This window comes from Agrilus planipennis, unplaced genomic scaffold, assembly GCF_000699045.2.
Source record: "Agrilus planipennis isolate EAB-ADULT unplaced genomic scaffold, Apla_2.0 scaffold247, whole genome shotgun sequence".
Classification (NCBI taxonomy): Eukaryota; Metazoa; Arthropoda; class Insecta; order Coleoptera; family Buprestidae; genus Agrilus; species Agrilus planipennis.
The window spans coordinates 1-17,974 of record NW_020442433.1 but is presented as its reverse complement, the minus strand read 5'-3'; the positions used below and the strand labels follow the sequence as shown (position 1 = coordinate 17,974).

At 39.0% G+C, this 17,974-nt stretch overlaps 1 long non-coding RNA gene across 1 annotated transcript; it reads left to right on the top strand.

Moving 5' to 3' along the window:
• Nucleotides 1–4,271: 4,271 nt before the first annotated feature.
• LOC112906348 lies at nt 4,272–4,658 on the top strand. The gene is made up of 2 exons (XR_003232285.1): nt 4,272–4,326; nt 4,456–4,658. It is a non-coding gene; the product is annotated as an uncharacterized LOC112906348 (long non-coding RNA).
• Nucleotides 4,659–17,974: the final 13,316 nt, after the last annotated feature.

Here is a 17,974-nt window from a genome sequence, read left to right as displayed (position 1 = left end):
TCGCGTAGGGGCAGTAGGAATCTCGAGTATTTTAGTGGACTGTCGTTCAGATACGCTTCGGGATAGGTTCCTAAAAATGTGACAAATCGTCGTCTCACACAGTCCAGAGCCGATTTAGGCTATCTATTTGGTCCTCCTATCACGTATAGAAGCAGTAGCTACCTCATAGTCTTTGGTGAACCATCTAATAAATACTTCATATGGGTTCCCGAGAATGGTATCAATCATTGCATCACACCCTGTAAAAGCGAATTTGGCCATTCATTTTATCCACTCTCTCGCTTAGTGGCAGTAGGTACCTCGAGTACTTTAGTGGACTATCGTTCAGAAAAGCTTCGCGATAGGTTCCTAAAAATGTCAGAAATCGTCGTTTCACACAGTTCAATGTCGATTTAGGCAATCCATTTGGTCCTTCTATCACGTATAGAAGCAGTAGCTACCTCATGCTCTTTGGTGGTCTTTCTCTAATAAATACATCATATAAGTTATCGAGAATGGTATAAATTATTGCATCACACCTTGTAAAGGGTAATTTGGCCATCCATTTTATCTACTTTCTCGCTTAGAGGTAGTAGGTACGTCGATTATTTTAGTGGTCTATCGTTCAGATACGCTTCGCGATAGGTTCCTAAAAATGTCACAAATAGTCGTCTCACATGGTTCGAAGACGATCTAGGCTATCCATTTAAAATTCATCCATATACCTCATGTCTTTGGTGGACTATATAGAATAGATACTTCATGTTGGTTCCAGAGAATGGTAAAAATCATTGTATCATCCTGTGTAAAGGCGCATTTGGCCATCCATTTACTCTCTCGCATAGTGGCAGTAGGTACCTCGAGTACTTTGGTGAACTATCGTTCTGAAACGCTTAACAATAGATTCCTAAAAATGTCTCAAATCGTCGTCTATCACCATTAAAGACTGTTTAGGTTATCTATTTGGTCCTATTATCACGTATAGAAGCAGTAGCTTCCTCATGTTCTTTGGTGCACTATCTCTAATAAATGCTTCAATATAGGTTTTCGAGAATTTTAAAAATCATTGTATCACTCCCTGTAAAGGCGATTTTTGCCATCCATTTTATATTCTTTCTCGCTTAGAGGCAGTGGGTACCTCGAGTATTTTGGTGGTCTATCGTTCAGAAACGCTTCGCAATAGGTTCCTAAATATGCCACAGATAGTCGTCTCACATATTTCAAAGACGATTTAGGCTAGCCACTTGGACCATCTATCACGTATATGGGCAGTAGCTACCTCATGTTCTTTGGTGGACTATTTCTAATAAATACAGCAAATAAGTTATCGAGAATGGTATAAATCATTGTATCACAGCCTGTAAAGGCGAATTTGGCCATCCATTTTACCTACTTTCTCGCTTAGAGGCAGTAGGTACCTCAAGTATTTTGGAGGACTATCCTTCAGAAACGCTTCGCGATAGGTTCCTAAAAATGTCACAAATCGTCGTCTCACACCGTTGAAGACGATTTAGGCTATCTATTTGGCCCTCCTATCACGTATAGAAGTAGTATCCACCTCATGTTCTTTGGTGGACCGTTTCTTATAAATACATCATATAAGTTATAGAGAATGGTATAAATCATTGTATCACACCCTGTAAAGGCGAATTTGGACATCCATTTTATCTACTTTCTCGCTTAGTGGCAAGAGGTACCTCGAGTATTTTGGTTCGCTTAGTGGCAGTAGGTACCATTAGTATTTTAGTGGTCTATCGTTCAGAAACGCTGCGCGATAGATTCCTAAAAATGTCACAAATCGTCGTGTCACACCGTTCAAGACGATTTAGGCTATCTATTTGGTCCTCCTATCAAGTATAGAAGCAGTATCTACCTCATGTTCTTTGGTGGACTGTTTCTAATAAATACTTCATATTGGTTCCCGTGAATGGTAAAAATTATTGTATCACACCCTGTAAAGGCGAAATTGGTCATCTACTTTATCTACTTCCTCGCTTAGTGGCAGTAGGTACCTCGAGTATTTTAGTGGACGATGCTAAAGAGACGCGTCATGATAGGTTCTTGAAGATGCCTCAAATCGCCGTGTCACGCGGTTCAAAGACGATTTAGGCTATCCATTTAGTCATCTTATCACGTATAGGAGCAGTAGCCACCTAATGTTCTTTGTTGGATTATCTCTAATAAATACTTCATATAGGTTCCCGAGGATGGTATAAATCATTGTATCACACCCAGTAAATTCGAATTTGGCCATCCATTTTATCTACCTTCACGCTTAGAGGCTGTAGGTACCTCGAGTATTTTTGTGGACTATCCTTCAGAAACGCTTCGCGATAGACTCCTAAACATGTCACAAATCGTCGTGTCACACCGTTCAAAATGATTTACGCTATCTATTTGGTCCTCCTATCACATATAGAAGCAGTATCTAAATCATGTGCTTTGGTGGACTGTTTCTAATAAATACTTCATGTTGGCTCCCGTGAATGGTAAAAATCATTGTATCACACCCTGTAAAGGCGAAATTGGTCATCTACTTTATCTACTTCCTCGCTTAGTGGCAGTAGGTACCTCGAGTATTTTAGTGGACGATACTACAGAGACGCGTCATGATAGGTTCTTGAAGATGCCACAAATCGCCGTCTCACGCGGTTCAAAGACGATTTAGGCTTTCCATTTAGTGATCTTATCACGTATAGCGGCAGTAGCTACCTAATGTTCTTTGGTGGATCATCTCTAATAAATACTTCATATAAGTTATCGAGGATGGTATAAATCATTGTGTCACACTCTGCAAAAGCGAATTTGACCATCCATTTTATCTACCTTCTCGCTTAGAGGCAGTAGGTACCTCGACTATTTTAGTGGTCTATCGTTCAGGAACGCTTCTCGATAGATTCCTAAAAATGTCGCAAATAGTAGTCTCACGCAGTTCGAAGACATTCTAGGCTATCCATTTGGTCCTCCTATCACGTGTTGAAGCAGTGGATACCTCATGTTCCTTGGTGGACCATCTAATAAATACTTCATATAGGTTCCCGGGGATGGTGTAAATCATTGTATCACACCCAGTAAAAGCGATTTTTGCCATCCATCCTATATACCCTCTCGCTTAGAGGCAGTAGGTACCTTGAGTATTTTAGTGGACTATCGTTTAGAAACGCTTCGCGATAGATTCCTAAAAATGTCACAAATCGTCGTCTTTCACCGTTCAAGACGATTTAGGCTATCTATTTGCTCCTCCTATCACGTATAGAAGCAGTAGCTATCTCATGTTCTTTGGTGGAATATCTCTAATAAATGCTTCGATATAGGTTTTCTAGAATTTTAAAAATCATTGTGTCACTCTCTGTAAAGGCGATTTTTGCCATCCATTTTATATACTTTCTTGCTTAGAGGCTGTATGTACCTTAAGTATTTTAGTGGACTATCCTTCAGAAACGCTTCGCGATAGGTTCCTAAAATCGTCACAAATCGTCGTCTCACACAGTGCAAAGACGATTTAGGCTATCCATTTGGTCCTTCTATCACGTATAGAAGCAGTGGCAACCTCATGTTCTTTGGTGGGCTATATCTAATAAATACTTCATATTGGTTCCCGAGAATGTTAAAAATCATTGTATCACTCCCTGTAAAGGCGATTTTTGCCATTTATTTCATCTACTTTCTCGCTTAGTGGCAGTAGGTACCTCAAGTATTTTAGTGGACTATCGTTCAGAAACACTTCGCTATAGGTTCCTAAAAATGTCGCAATTCGTCGTCTCACACAGTTCAAGGACAATCTACGCTATCCATTTGGTCCTCCTATCACGAATAGAGGCAGTAGCTACCTGTGATAATAATAACGTACTTAACAATATTTTTTCGTGATGGTTAAATTAAAATTGCCGAGGCAGCGATACAGGGTCGCTAAAAAAACATCTGAAATTTCTTTATTAATAGCATCTATATAATACCAAAAAAATATATACCTTTAGTCAGAAATACGCAGATAATAATAATTGCACTACGAATAAATTAAATTTACAATTCCAGTTGCCTGTTACATCTCGTTTTCCAGAAAATATTATCTCTAAAAATGAATCTGTAATAAATATATTTCTTAATCACGAAAATTTATTATTATTATCGGTAAATTTGCTTAATTAGTTTTGTGTAGAAATACCTGCAGTTAATATTTTTTAGGCACAAGAAGTTGTAAGAATTGGCGGACATACTCCCTACGAATTTGTAAAGAGGGTGTTTACAAAAATTTTGTCGGACGATATTTCCGTAAGATATAACTGGCCAAAGGTGCCAAAAAAAAGGAAGTATTTTGTCATCTCCATCTATCTAGACTGATAATAAGTAAGTTACTAATTAATAAAATAGGATTATAAGTTTTCATTAAGTAAATTTAGATAGGTATGATTAATCATAAGTTACATACTAATATTTTTTTAAAAACTATTAATATGTTTTTTTTCTATTCCACAGATGCTGCTAGATTAAATCAAGCAACATCCAGTTGTTCAAGCAAGAATCTAGAAGAAGGGATAAAAAATTGCGAAGAGCAAAAGAACAGTTAATCACCAAAAGTAAACGAAATTCCTTATTGTAATATTATTACCTTGTATTTATCCATAACATGTTCAAATAAGTATTTTTTTATTTGTATGCAATAAACTTAGATAGAGATTCATATGCGTTTGTATAAAGATAGCCTATTCCATCAAAAAGTATGATAGCAAACAATACGATATATATGTGTCATTCCTAAGATGTCCTGTAAATATCCCGTCCGTATGTTTTTCAAATGTCCGTTGAGTATATTTTATGAATGTATGAAACTGTGACATTCGTCTATCCATACGACATCCTGAAGACGTCCGCCGAACATGAAACGGATCTGTATAAGATATCCTTAAAATCCCAGATGGATGTTCTTTTAACATCCTATGGATAAACATGTGCTGTATGGGTGGACTATCGTTCAGAAACGCTTTGCTATAGGTTCCTAAAAATGTCACAATTCGTCGTCTCACACAGTTCAGAGACGATCTACGTTATCCATTTTTTCCTCCTATCACGAATAGAAGCAGTCGCTACCTCATGTTCTTTGGTGGGCTATATCTAAAGGATACTTCATATTGGTTCCCGAGAATGTTAAAAATCATTGTATCACACCCTGTACAGGCGAATTTTGCCATCTATTTTATCTACTTTCTTGCTCAGAGGCCGTAGGTACCTTGAGTATCTCAATGGACTATCGTTTAGAAACGCTTCGCGATAGGTTCCTAAAATTGTCATAAATCGTCGTCTCACACAGTGCAAAGGCGATTTAGGCTAACCATTTGGTCCTTCTATCACGTATAGAAACAGTAGCTACCTCATGTTCTTTGGTGGACTATTTAATAAATCCTTCATATAGGTTCTCGAGAATGGTATAAGTTATTGTACCACTCCCTGCAAAGGCGTATTTGACCATCCATTTTATCTATTTTCGCGCTTAGTGGCCGTAGGCTTCTGGAGTATTTTAGTGGACGATGGTTCAGAGACGCGTCTTGATAGATTACTGAAAATGCCACAAAACGCCGTCTCACACGGTTCAAAGACGATATAGGCTATCAATTTGGTCATCCTACCACGTATAGAAATAGTAGCCAATTAATGTTCGTTGGAGGGCTACCTCTAATAAATGCTTCATATAAGTTATCGAGAATTGTATAAATCATTGTATCACACCCAGTAGGGGCGAATTTTTCCATCCATTTTACCTACTTTCTCGCTTAGAAGCAGTAGGTACCTCGAGTATCTTGGTGGTCTATCGTTAAGAAACGCTTTGCTGTAGGTTCCTAAAAATGTCACAATTCGCCGTCTCACACAGTTCAAAGACGATCTAGGCTATCCATTTGGTCCTCCTATCACGAATAGAAGCAGTAGCTGCCTCATGTTCTTTGGTGGACCATATAATAAATACTTCATGTAGGTTCCGGTGAGTAGGGTAAGATAACCGATTCTAGCACAGAGGAGTAGGTAAGTGACGAAACGTCATCGATCGTAAACGTGTAACTGTTAAATCTGTTACTGGTCACATGATGTTATTGGCTCTTGCATTAATACATATATTGGTTGCGTTTATACTGCAAAGAATGCGGTTTTTAAATAGAAGTTATTTGGTTGTGAGAGGGAAAGAAGTAGGAATACGCTAGGACGAGGGAGAAGGTGGTTGAGTTGTACAGTTAAATGTTATGTCGATAATTAAATGAAATGTTGTTAAGGTTAACGATTCTTTATTTTGATATAAATAAAGTATATGAGTGCTACAATCAAAATATTGAATAATAAAATTACATTAATAGTGCTTACAACTTGTAGAAATAGGAAAGAGTCGGTGATGTAACCCTTTGATACAGAGCCCTCTCTGTTTTCAGCCTCATGAAGGTGAATCCATCGGCTTTCAACGTATTTTCGAGACTGTCCATCTTTTTCAATGAATGCAAGTTTTACAGAGTGCAGGTTTTCCACGTTTTCAATGGTATAAACATTTGTACCATTCACATTTTTTAAAATAACAGATCCCCAATTTTTCATCCATGCACAAGGCACATCAATATCTTTATTAAAATTTTTACAAACATAGGCTTGATCACCAATTGTATTATCAGGTCGTGAAATGTAGAGGGTGTTGTTATATAAATATGTTAAAATCAGCAACGACGATACACTGATCATGATTGGTTTTTCCATTACAACTAAGATGATGAATACGAAGAACGTGTTCTTATTGCACTGCCCCTCCAGAGAGACTTGTTTTAGTGGAAGGGGTTTTAGGTACATAAGTTACGCGAATGAGTGAAGGAGCAGTAGAAGTTTAGAAGAGTTGAGTGTGTAAGTTAGTAAACATGGAAAGCTTTATCGAAAAGTTTAATAGTGTGCGGGTGGGTTATGAAGAAAAAGAAATACGTTCTCTAACATCATTGGAAGTGAATCAAACGTATCCCGTACAACGCTTCAAAAAGGTTCACACAAAATGGGGTCCTCGTCTGTTAGCTGATTTGTACAGCTTTGTTATATTTCTTTCCTGCAGACATGCAGAAGCTTTTACGGATGCAGAAATCGAGGATATAAACGATAAAATAGATAAAAAAGTGGGTCATCCATCAATTCGACTCAAAGGATTTGTCGGAAAAGCAGTTGATATAGAAATACAAATGTAAAATATATAGCGTTATGTAAGAGAATAAAAAATCTATATTTTATTTTAATGTGTTTTATTTGTTTAAATGATTTTATGAGTGTAAAGACAACCAATATTTTAATAAAAGAACATTTTTGTAAGCACAAGTTGGTTCTATAGCTGTTTTAAATAAATGATAAGAACACACGTTTACTTTAAAATCAGCTGCTAGACTTAAGAGAGATGGACATTCGATGTCTTCAATGTTAACAAAGTTAACATTAGGAAAGTATTCCAATAACCACATTTTCTTTTGTAATCCCTTAACATATACAATTGTTGACTCCATCAATATAGGATGAATACTATCATAAATCGTAGAGTATGGAACATCACCGTCATCCCAATATAACCCATGAAAATTTCTGGTTAACCAACGATTTTGACTTCTGTAACGAACTGGGAGGGCGTCCCATGGAAATGGTGGCTGAAATGTGAAATGATAAATTGTTTCTTCTTTTAGCACAACAATAGCTACTTCCTTGAAAACAAATCGATTCTCACAACATTGAAAACCTTGTACATCTAGTAAGAAAGTCATCGTGCTCACTGTACAGTACCGGTAAAGAAAGTGAAGTATGGATGTAGTCATTGGGTTTTATACTTCTTGAACCAAGTTTGTAGAGGGATTGTAACGTATCACACGATCATGAGTGATTAAACAGTAAGCTGCTGTTTTATCTGGTATATTGCGTTTAGTTTAAATTTCTAAGCGAATATCGATACTTCCAGATTTCACAATTTCGTTTTGATAAGAGCAGTCTACTTTTACAAGAGGAGCAGTTGTTCGGAATTCCTTAGGATCGAATAAGGGTTCACTTACATTACCATAATACGATTGTTGAAAATTAACATACATTTCGTACAAAACAGCAAATCTGGAAAGATCAAAATCTAAATTCAAATTATCATACGGGTACATAGTGGATCCTAAGTGAACTTTAAAATTTGTTAGGTCGCAGTGATCGAAAACACTCTTATTTTTTGTAATATCATTACCTTTATCGGTTTGAAAACCGNTTTGGTGGACTATCGTTCAGAAACGCTTCGCGATAGATTCCTAAACATGTCACAAGTCGCCGACTCACACCGTTCAAGAAGATTTAGGCTATCCATTTGGTCCTCCTATCACATATAGAAATAGTAGCTAACTAATGTTCTTCATATAAGTTATAGAGAATAGTATAAATCATTGTGTCACACCCTGTAAAGGGAATTTGGTCATCCACCTTATCTACTTTCTCGCTTAGTGGCAGTAGGTACCTCGAGTATTTTAGTGGACTATCGATCAGAAACGCTTCGCGATAGATACCCAAAAATGTCACAAATCGTCGTCTCACACCGTTCAAAGACGGTTTAGGCTATCCGTTTGGTCCTCCTATCACGTATAAAAGCAGTAGGTACCTCCTCATCTTGGGTGGACTATATCTGATAAGTACTTCATATTGGTTCCCGAGAATGGTAAAAATCATTGTATCACACCCTGTAAAGGCGAATTTGGCAGTCCCTTTTGTCTACCTTCTCGCTTAGTGGCAGTTGGTACCATGAGTACTTTAGTGGACTATCGTTCAGAAAAGCTTCGCGATAGATTTTGTCATTCTATCTCGTATAGAAGCAGTATCTACCTCATGTTCTTTGGTGGACTAGCTAATAATTCCATTATATAGGTTCCCGAGAATGGTATTGATCATTGTAGCACACCCAGTAATTGCGAATTTGGCCATCCATTTTATTTACTTTCTCGCTTAGTGGCAGTAGGTACCTCGAGTATTTTAGTGGACGATGCTTCAGAGACGCGTCATGACAGGTTCCTGAAGATGCCACAAATCGTCGTCTCACGCGGTTCAAAGACGATTTAGGATATCAATTTGGTCCTCCTATCACCAATAGAAGCAGTTGGTACCTCATGTTTATTGCTAGACCAAATGATAAATACTTCATGTAGGTTCCCGAGAATGGTAAAAATCATTGTATCACCCCCTGTAAATTCGAATTGGGCCATCCATTTTATCTAGTTTCTCGCTTAGTGGCAGTAGGTACCTTAAGCACTTTAGCGTTCAGAAACGCTTCGCGATAGGTTCCTAGAATTGTCACAAATCGTCGTCTCACACAGTGCATAGACATACAGAAGCAGTAGCAACCTCATGTTCTTTGGTGGACTATTAAATAAATCCTTCATATAGATTCTCGAGAATGGTATAAACAATTGTATCACACCCAGTAAATTCGAATTTGGCCATCCATTTTATCTACTTTCTCGCTTAGTGGCAGTAGGTACCTCGAGTGTTTTAATGGACGATGGTTCAGAGACGCGTCAGGATAGGTTCTTGAAAATGCCACAAAACGCCGTCTCACACGGTTCAAAGACGATTTAGACTATCCATTTGCTCGCCCTATCACGTATAGAAATAGTAGCTACCTAATGTTCGTTGGTGGGTTATCTCTAATAAATGCTTCGTACAACTTATCTAGAATAGTATAAATCATTGTATCACACACTGTAAATTCGATTTTGGCCATCCATTTTATCTACTTTCTCGCTTAGTGGCAGTAGGTACCTCAAATATTTTAGTGGACTATAGTTTAGAAACGCTTCGCGATAGGTTCCTAGAATTGTCACAAATCGTCGTCTCACACCGTTCAAGACGGTTTAGGCTATCCATTTGGTCCTACCGCGTATAGAAGCAGCAGCTATCTCATTTTCTTATCTGGACTATCGCTAATAAACACTTCAATATGGGTTTCCGAGAATCGTGAAAATTATTGTATCACACCCTATAAAGGCGAATTTGGCCATCTATTTTATCTACTTTCTCGCTTAGGGGCAGTAGGTACCTCGAGTAGTTTAGAGAACTATCGTTTAGAAACGCTTCGCGATAGATTCCTAAAAATGTCACAAATCATCGTCTCACACCGTTCAAGACGAATTAGGCTATCTATTTGGTCCTCCTATTACGTATAGAAGCAGTAGCTGTCTCATGTTCTTTGGTGAACTATTTAATAAATCTTTCAAATAGGTTTCCGAGAATCGTAAAAATGATTATATCACACCCTGTAAAGGCAAATTTGGACATCCATTTTATCTACTTTCTCGCTTAGAGGCAGTAGGTACCTCGAGTATTTTAGTGCACTATCGTTCAGAAACGCTTCGCGCTAGGTTTCTAAAAATGCCACAAATCGATGTCTCACACAGTTCAAAGACGATTTAGGCTATCTACTTGGACCTTCTATCACGTATAGAGGCAGTAGCTACCTCAGGTTCTTTGGTGGACTATTTCTAATAAATACAGCATAAAAGTTATCGATAATGGTATAAATCATTGTGTCACAGCCTGTAAAGGCGAATTTGGCCATCCATTTTATCTACTTTCTCGCTTAGAAGCAGTAGGTACCTCGAGAATTTTAGTGCACTATCGTTCAGAAACGCGTCGCTATAGGTTCCTAAAAATGTCACAAATCGTCGTCTCACACCGTTCAAGACGATTTAGGCTATCTATTTGGCCCTCCCATCACGTATAGAAGCAGTATCCACCTCATGTTCTTTGGTGGACTATTTCTAATAAATACATCATATAAGTTATAGAGAATGGTATAAATCATTGTATCACACCCTGTAAAGGCGAATTTGGACATCCATTTTATCTACTTTCTCGCTTAGTGGCAAGAGGTACCTCGAGTATTTTAGTGGACTATCGTTCAGAAACGCTTCGCGCTAGGTTCCTAGAAATGTCACAAATCGTCGTCTCACATCTTTCAAAGATAACTTCTCGCTTAGTGGCAGTAGGTACCTCGAGCATTTTAGTGGACTATTGTTCAGAAACGCTTCGCGATAGATTCCTAAAAATGTCGCAAATAGTCGCCTCGCACCGTTCAAGGCGATTTAGGCCATATATTTGGTCCTCCTATTACGTATAGGAGCAGTATCTACCTCATGTTCTTTGGTGGACTGTTTCTAATAGATACTTCATATTGGTTCCCGTGAATGGTAAAAATCATTGTATCATACCCTGTAAAGGCGAATTTGGCAATCCATTTTATCTTANAATAGGTACTTCAATGTAGGTTCCCGAAAATGGCATAAATCAATGTATCAAACCCTGTAAGGACGACTTTGTTCATCCATTTTATCAACCTTGTCGCTTAGAGGCAGTTGGTACCTACAGTATTTGGGTGAACGATCTTTCAGAAACGTTTCATGATGGGTTCATGAAAATGCCACATATCGACGTCTCACACCGTTTAAAGACGATTTAGGCTAACCATTTGGCCCCCCTATCGCATATAGAAGCAGCAGCTACCTCACGTTCTTCGGTGGACTATCTCTAATAGATACTTCATTATAGGATTCCGAAAATGGCATAAATCTCTGTATCACATCCTGTAAGGCCGATTTTGTTCATCCATTTTATCTACTTTCTCGCTTAGAGGCAAAAGGACCTTGAGTGTTTAGGTGAGCGATCCTTCAGAAAAGCTTCCTAATAGGTTCCTGAATATGCCACAAATCGTCGTCTCACCTCGTTCACAGACGATTTAGGCTATCCATTTGTTCCTTTCACCACATACAGGAGCAGGAGCTACCTCGCGTTCTTTGGTGGACCATCTCTAATAGATACTACAATGTAGGTTCCCGAAAATGGCATAAATCAATGTATCAAACCCTGTAAGGACGATTTTGTTCATCAATTTTATCAACTTTGTCGCTTAGATGCAGTAGGTACCTCGAGTATTTTGGTGGACGATCCTTCAGAAACGCCTAATGATAGGTTCCTGAAAATGCCAAAAATCGTCGTCTCACACCGTTCGAAGTCGGTATAGGTTATCCATTTGGTCCTAATATCACATATAGGAGCAGTAGATACCTTGTGGTCTTTGGTGGACTATCTCTAATAGATACTTCAGTGTAGGTTCCCGAAAATGGCATAAATCAATGTATCGAACCCTCTAAGGACGACTTTGTTCATCCATTTTATCAACTTTGTCGCTAAGAGGCAGTAGGTACCTCGAGTAATTTGGTGTACGATCCTTCAGAAACGCCTCATGATAGGTTCCTGAAAATGCCACAAACCGTCGTCTCACTTCGTTCATCGCCGATTTAGGCTATCCATTTGGTCCTACTATCACATATAGAAGTAGTAGCTACCTCATGCCTTTGTGGACTATCTGTAATAAATACTCAATATAAGTACCCGAAAATGGCATAAGTCATTGTGTCGCACCCTGTAAATCCGACTTTGTTCATCCATTTTATAAACTTTGTCGCTTAGAGGCAGTAGGTATCTCGAGTATTTTGGTGGACGATCCTTCAGAAACGCCTCACGATAGGTTGCTGAAAATGCCACAAATCGGCGTCTCACACCGTTCAAAGACGACTTAGGCTATCCATTTGGACCTCCTATCACATATAGATGCAGAAGCTATTTTAGTGGACGATCGTTCAGAAGCGCTTCATGATAGGTTCCTGAAAATGCCACAGACCGTCGTCTCACACCGTTCATAGTCGATTAAGGCTATCCATTTGGTCCTCCTATCACGTATTGATGCAGTAGCTATCTCACGTCCTTCGGTGGACTATCTCTAATAAATACATCATATAGGTCCCCGAGAATAGTAAAAATCATTGTATCTAACCCTGGAAAAGCGATTTTGGCCATCCATTTTATATGCCCTTACGATTTCATTCAGTAGGCAACTCGAGTATTTTGGTGGACGATCGTTCAGAAACGCTTCATGATAGGTTCCTGAAAATGCCACAAATCGTCGTCTCACACCGTTCATAGTCGATTTAGGCTATCCATTTGCACCTCCTATCACATACAGCAGCAGTAGCTGCCTCACGTCCTTCGGTGGACTATCTCTAATAAATACATCATATAGGTTCCCGAGAATAGTAAAAATCAATGTATCACAATCTGTAAAAGCGATTTAGGCCATCTATTTTATATACCTTTACGATTACATGCAGTAGGCACCTCAAGTATTTTGGAGGACCATCGCTCAGAAACGCCTCATGATAGGCTCCTGAAAATGCCACAAATCGTCGTCTCACACCGTTCAAAGACGATATAGGCTATCCATTTGGTCCTAATATCACATATGGAAACAGTAGCTACCTCATGTTCTTTGGTGGACTATCTTTAATGAATACCTCATATTGCTTCCCGAGAACGGTAAAAATCATTGTATCACACACTGTAAAGGCGATTTTGGCCATATATTTTATCTACTTTCTCGCTTAGATGCAGTACGTACCTCGAGTATTTTAGTGGACGATCGTTCAGAAGCGCTTCATGATAGGTTCCTGAAAATGCCACAAACCGTCGTCTCACACCGTTCATAGTCGATTTAGGCTATCCATTTGGTCCTCCTATCACATATAGAAGCAGTAGCTACCTCACGTCCTTCGGTGGACTATCTCTAATAAATACATCATATAGGTTCCCGAGAATAGTAAAAATCATTGTATCAAACCCTGTAAAAGCGATTTTGGCCATCCATTTTATATGCCCTTACGATTTCATGCAGTAGGCACCTCAAGCACTTTGGTGGACGATCGCTCAGAAACGCCTCATGATAGGCTCCTGAAAATGCCACAAATCGTCGTCTCACACCGTTCAAAGACGATTTATGCTATCCATTTGTTCCTCCCATCACGTATAGGAGCAGTAGTTACCTCATGTTCTTTGTTTTACGATCTCTAATAAATACATCATTTAGGTTCCCTAGAATGGTATAAATCATTGTATCACACCCTGTAAAGGCGATTTTGGCCATCCATTTTATCAACTTTGTCGCTTAGAGGCAGTAGGTACCTCGAGTATTTTGGTGGACGATCGTTCAGAAACGCTTCACGATAGATTCCTGAAAATGCCACAGATCGTCGTCTCACACCTTTCGTAGACGATTTAGGCTATCCATTTGGTCCTAATATCACATATAGAAGCAGTAGCTACCTCATATCCTTTGGTCGACAATCTCAAATAAATACCTCATGTTGGTTCCCGAGAACGGTAAAGTCCATTGTATCACACCCTGTAAAGGCGATTTTAGTCGTCCATTTTGTCTACCGTGTCGCTTAGAGGCAGTAGGTACCTCCAGTATTTTGGTGAACGATCGTTCAGAAACGATTCATGATGGGTTTCTGAAAATGCCAAAAATCGTCGTCTCACAATGTTCAAAGACGATTTAGTTCATTAATTTGGTCCTTATTTCACATATAGAAGCAGTAGCTACCTCATACTCTTTGGTGGACTATCTCAAATAAATACCTTATGTTGGTTCTCGAGAACGGTAGAAATCATTGTATCACACCTTGTAAAATCGATTTTGGCCATCCATTTCATCTACTTTCTCACTTAGAGGCAGTTGGTTCCTAGAGTATTTTTGTGGGCGATCCTTCAGAAACGCTTTATGATAGGTTCCTGAAATTGCCACAAATCGTCGTCTCACACCGTTCAAAGACGATTTAGGCTATCCACTTAGTCCTACTATCACATATAGAAGCAGTAGCTACCTGATGTTCTTTGGTGGACTATCTCTAATAGATACTTCAAATAAGGTTCCCGAAAATGGCATCAATCATTGTATCACATCCTGTAAAGCCGATTTTGTTCATCCATTTTGTCTACCTTGTCGCTCACAGGCAGTAAGTACCTCCAGTATTTTGGTGAACGATCTTTCAGGAACGCATCATGATGGGTTCATGAAAATGCCACAAATCGACGTCTCACACCGTTCAAAGACGATTTATGCTATCCATTTGTTCCTCCCATCACGTATAGGAGCAGTAGTAACCTCATGTTCTTTCTTTTACGATCTCTGATCAATACATCATTTAGGATCCTTAGAATGGTATAAATCATTGTATCACACCCTGTAAAGGCGATTTTGGCCATCCATTTTAATCAACTTTGTCGCTTAGAGGCAGTAGGAACCTCGAGTACTTTAATGGACGATCGTTGAGAAACGCTTCACGATAGATTCCTGAAGATGCCACAGATCGTCGTCTCACACCTTTCGTAGACGATTTAGGCTATCCATTTTTTCCTCCTATCACATATAAAAGCAGTAGCTACCTCACGTCCTTTGGTGGACGATCTCTAATAAAAACATCATATAGGTTCCCGAGAATGGGATAAATCATTGTATCACACCCTGTAATAGCGATTTTGGCCATCCATTTTATCTACTTTCTCGCTTAGAGGCAGTAGGCACCTCGAGTATTTTGGAGGGCGATCCTTCAGAAACGTTTCATGATAGGTTCACGAAAATGCCACAAATCGACGTCTCACACCGTTGAAAGAAGATTTGTGCTATCCATTTGGTTCTCCTATCACATGTAGAAGCAGTAGCTACCTCACGTCTTTTGGAGAACTATCTCTAATGAATACATCGATGTGGGTCCCGAAAATGGCAAAAATCATTGTATCACATCCTGTAAAGCCGATTTTGTTCATCCATCTTATCAACTTTGTCGCGTAGAGGCAAATATCACATATGGAAGCAGTAGCTACCTCATGTTCTTTGGTGGACTATCTTTAATGAATACCTCATATTGCTTCCCGAGAACGGTAAAAATCATTGTATCACACACTGTAAAGGCGATTTTGGCCATATATTTTATCTACTTTCTCGCTTAGATGCAGTAGGTACCTAGACTATTTTGGTGGAAAATCGTTTGGGAACGCCTCATGATAGGTTCCTGTAAATGTCACAAATCGTCGTTTCACACCGTTCAAAGACGATTTAGGCCATCCATTTCTTCCTACTACCACGTATAGAAGCAGTAGCTACCTAATGTCCTTTGTTGGACTTTCTCTAATAGATACTTCATTATAGGTTCCCGAAAATGGCATAAATCACTGTATCACACCCTGTAAAGCCGATTTTGCTCATCCATTTTATCTAACTTGTCGCGTAGAGGCAGTAGGTACCTCGAGTATTTCGGTGGGCTATCCTTCAGAAACGCTCCATTATAGGTTCCTGAAAATGCCACAAATCGTCGTCTCACTTCGTTCATAGACGATTTAGGCTATCCATTTGGTCCTAACATAACATGTAGAAGCAGTAGCTACCTCATGTTGTTTGTTGGACGATCTCTAATAGATACATCAGATAGGTTCCCGAGAATGTCATAAATCAATGTATCAAACCCTGTAAGGACGATTTTGTTCATCCATTTTGTGAGCATTGTCGCTTAGAGGCAGTAGGTACCTCGAGTACCTTGGTGGACGATCCTTCGGAAACGCTTCATGATAGGTTCCTGATAATACCAAAAATCGTTGTCTCACACCGTTCAAAGACGATTTAGTCTATCCATTTGGTCCTAATATCACATATAGAAGCAGTAGCTACCTCATATCCTTTGGTCGACAATCTCAAATAAATACCTCATGTTGGTTCCCGAGAACGGTAAAGTCCATTGTATCACACCCTGTAAAGGCGATTTTAGTCGTCCATTTTGTCTACCGTGTCGCTTAGAGGCAGTAGGTACCTCCAGTATTTTGGTGAACGATCGTTCAGAAACGATTCATGATGGGTTTCTGAAAATGCCAAAAATCGTCGTCTCACAATGTTCAAAGACGATTTAGGTCATTCATTTGGTCCTAATATCACATATAGAAGCAGTAGCTACCTCATACACTTTGGTGGACTATCTCAAATAAATACCTTATGTTGGTTCCCGAGAACGGCAGAAATCATTGTATCACACCTTGTAAAATCGATTTTGGCCATCCATTTTATCTACTTTCTCACTTAGAGGCAGTTGGAACCTAAGGAATTTTTGTGGGCGATCCTTCAGAAACGCTTTATGATAGGTTCCTTAAATTGCCACAAATCGTCGTCTCACACCGTTCAAAGATGATTTAGGCTATCCATTTAGTCCTAGTATCACATATAGTAGCAGTAGCTACCTGATGTTCTTTGGTGGACTATCTCTAATAGATACTTCAATATAGGTTCCCGAAAAAGGCATCAATCATTGTATCACATCTTGTGAAGCCGATTTTGTTCATCCGTTTTGTCTATCTTGTCGCTTAGAGGCAGTGGGTACCTCCACTATTTTGGTGAACGATCGTTCAGAAACACTTCATGATGGGTTCATGAAGATGCCACAGATCGACGTCCCACATCGTTTAAAGACGATTTAGGATATCCATTTGCTTCTCCTATCATATACAGGAGCAGTTGCTACCTAATGTCCTTTATTGGACTATCTCTAATAAATCCATTAAAAAAACTTCCAGAAAATGCTGTAAATCATTATATCACACTCTGTAAAGGCGAATTTAGCCATCCATTTTGTCTACCTTCTCGCTTAGATGCTGCAGCTACCTCGACTATTTTGGTGGACAATCGTTTGTGGACGCCTCATGATTGGTTCCTGGAAATGCCACAAATCGTCGTCTCACATTGTTCAAAGACGATTTAGGCTATCCATTTGGTCCTCCTATCGCCTTTAGGACCAGTAGTTACCTCTAGATCTTTGATGAACTATCTCTAATAAAAACTTCTTATTAGTCCCCGAGAATGGTAAAAATCATTCTATCACACCACCTAAAGGCGATTTTTGTAGTCAATTTTATCTACATTCTCGCTTAGAGGCAGTAGGTACCTCGAGTATATTGGTGGACGATCGTTCAGATACGCTTCAAGATAGATTCCTGAAAATGCCACAGATCGTCGTCTCACGTTGTTCAAAGACGATTTAAGCTATTTATTTGGTCCTACTATCACGCATAGAAGCAGAAGCTACCTCATGTTCTTTGGTGGACTATC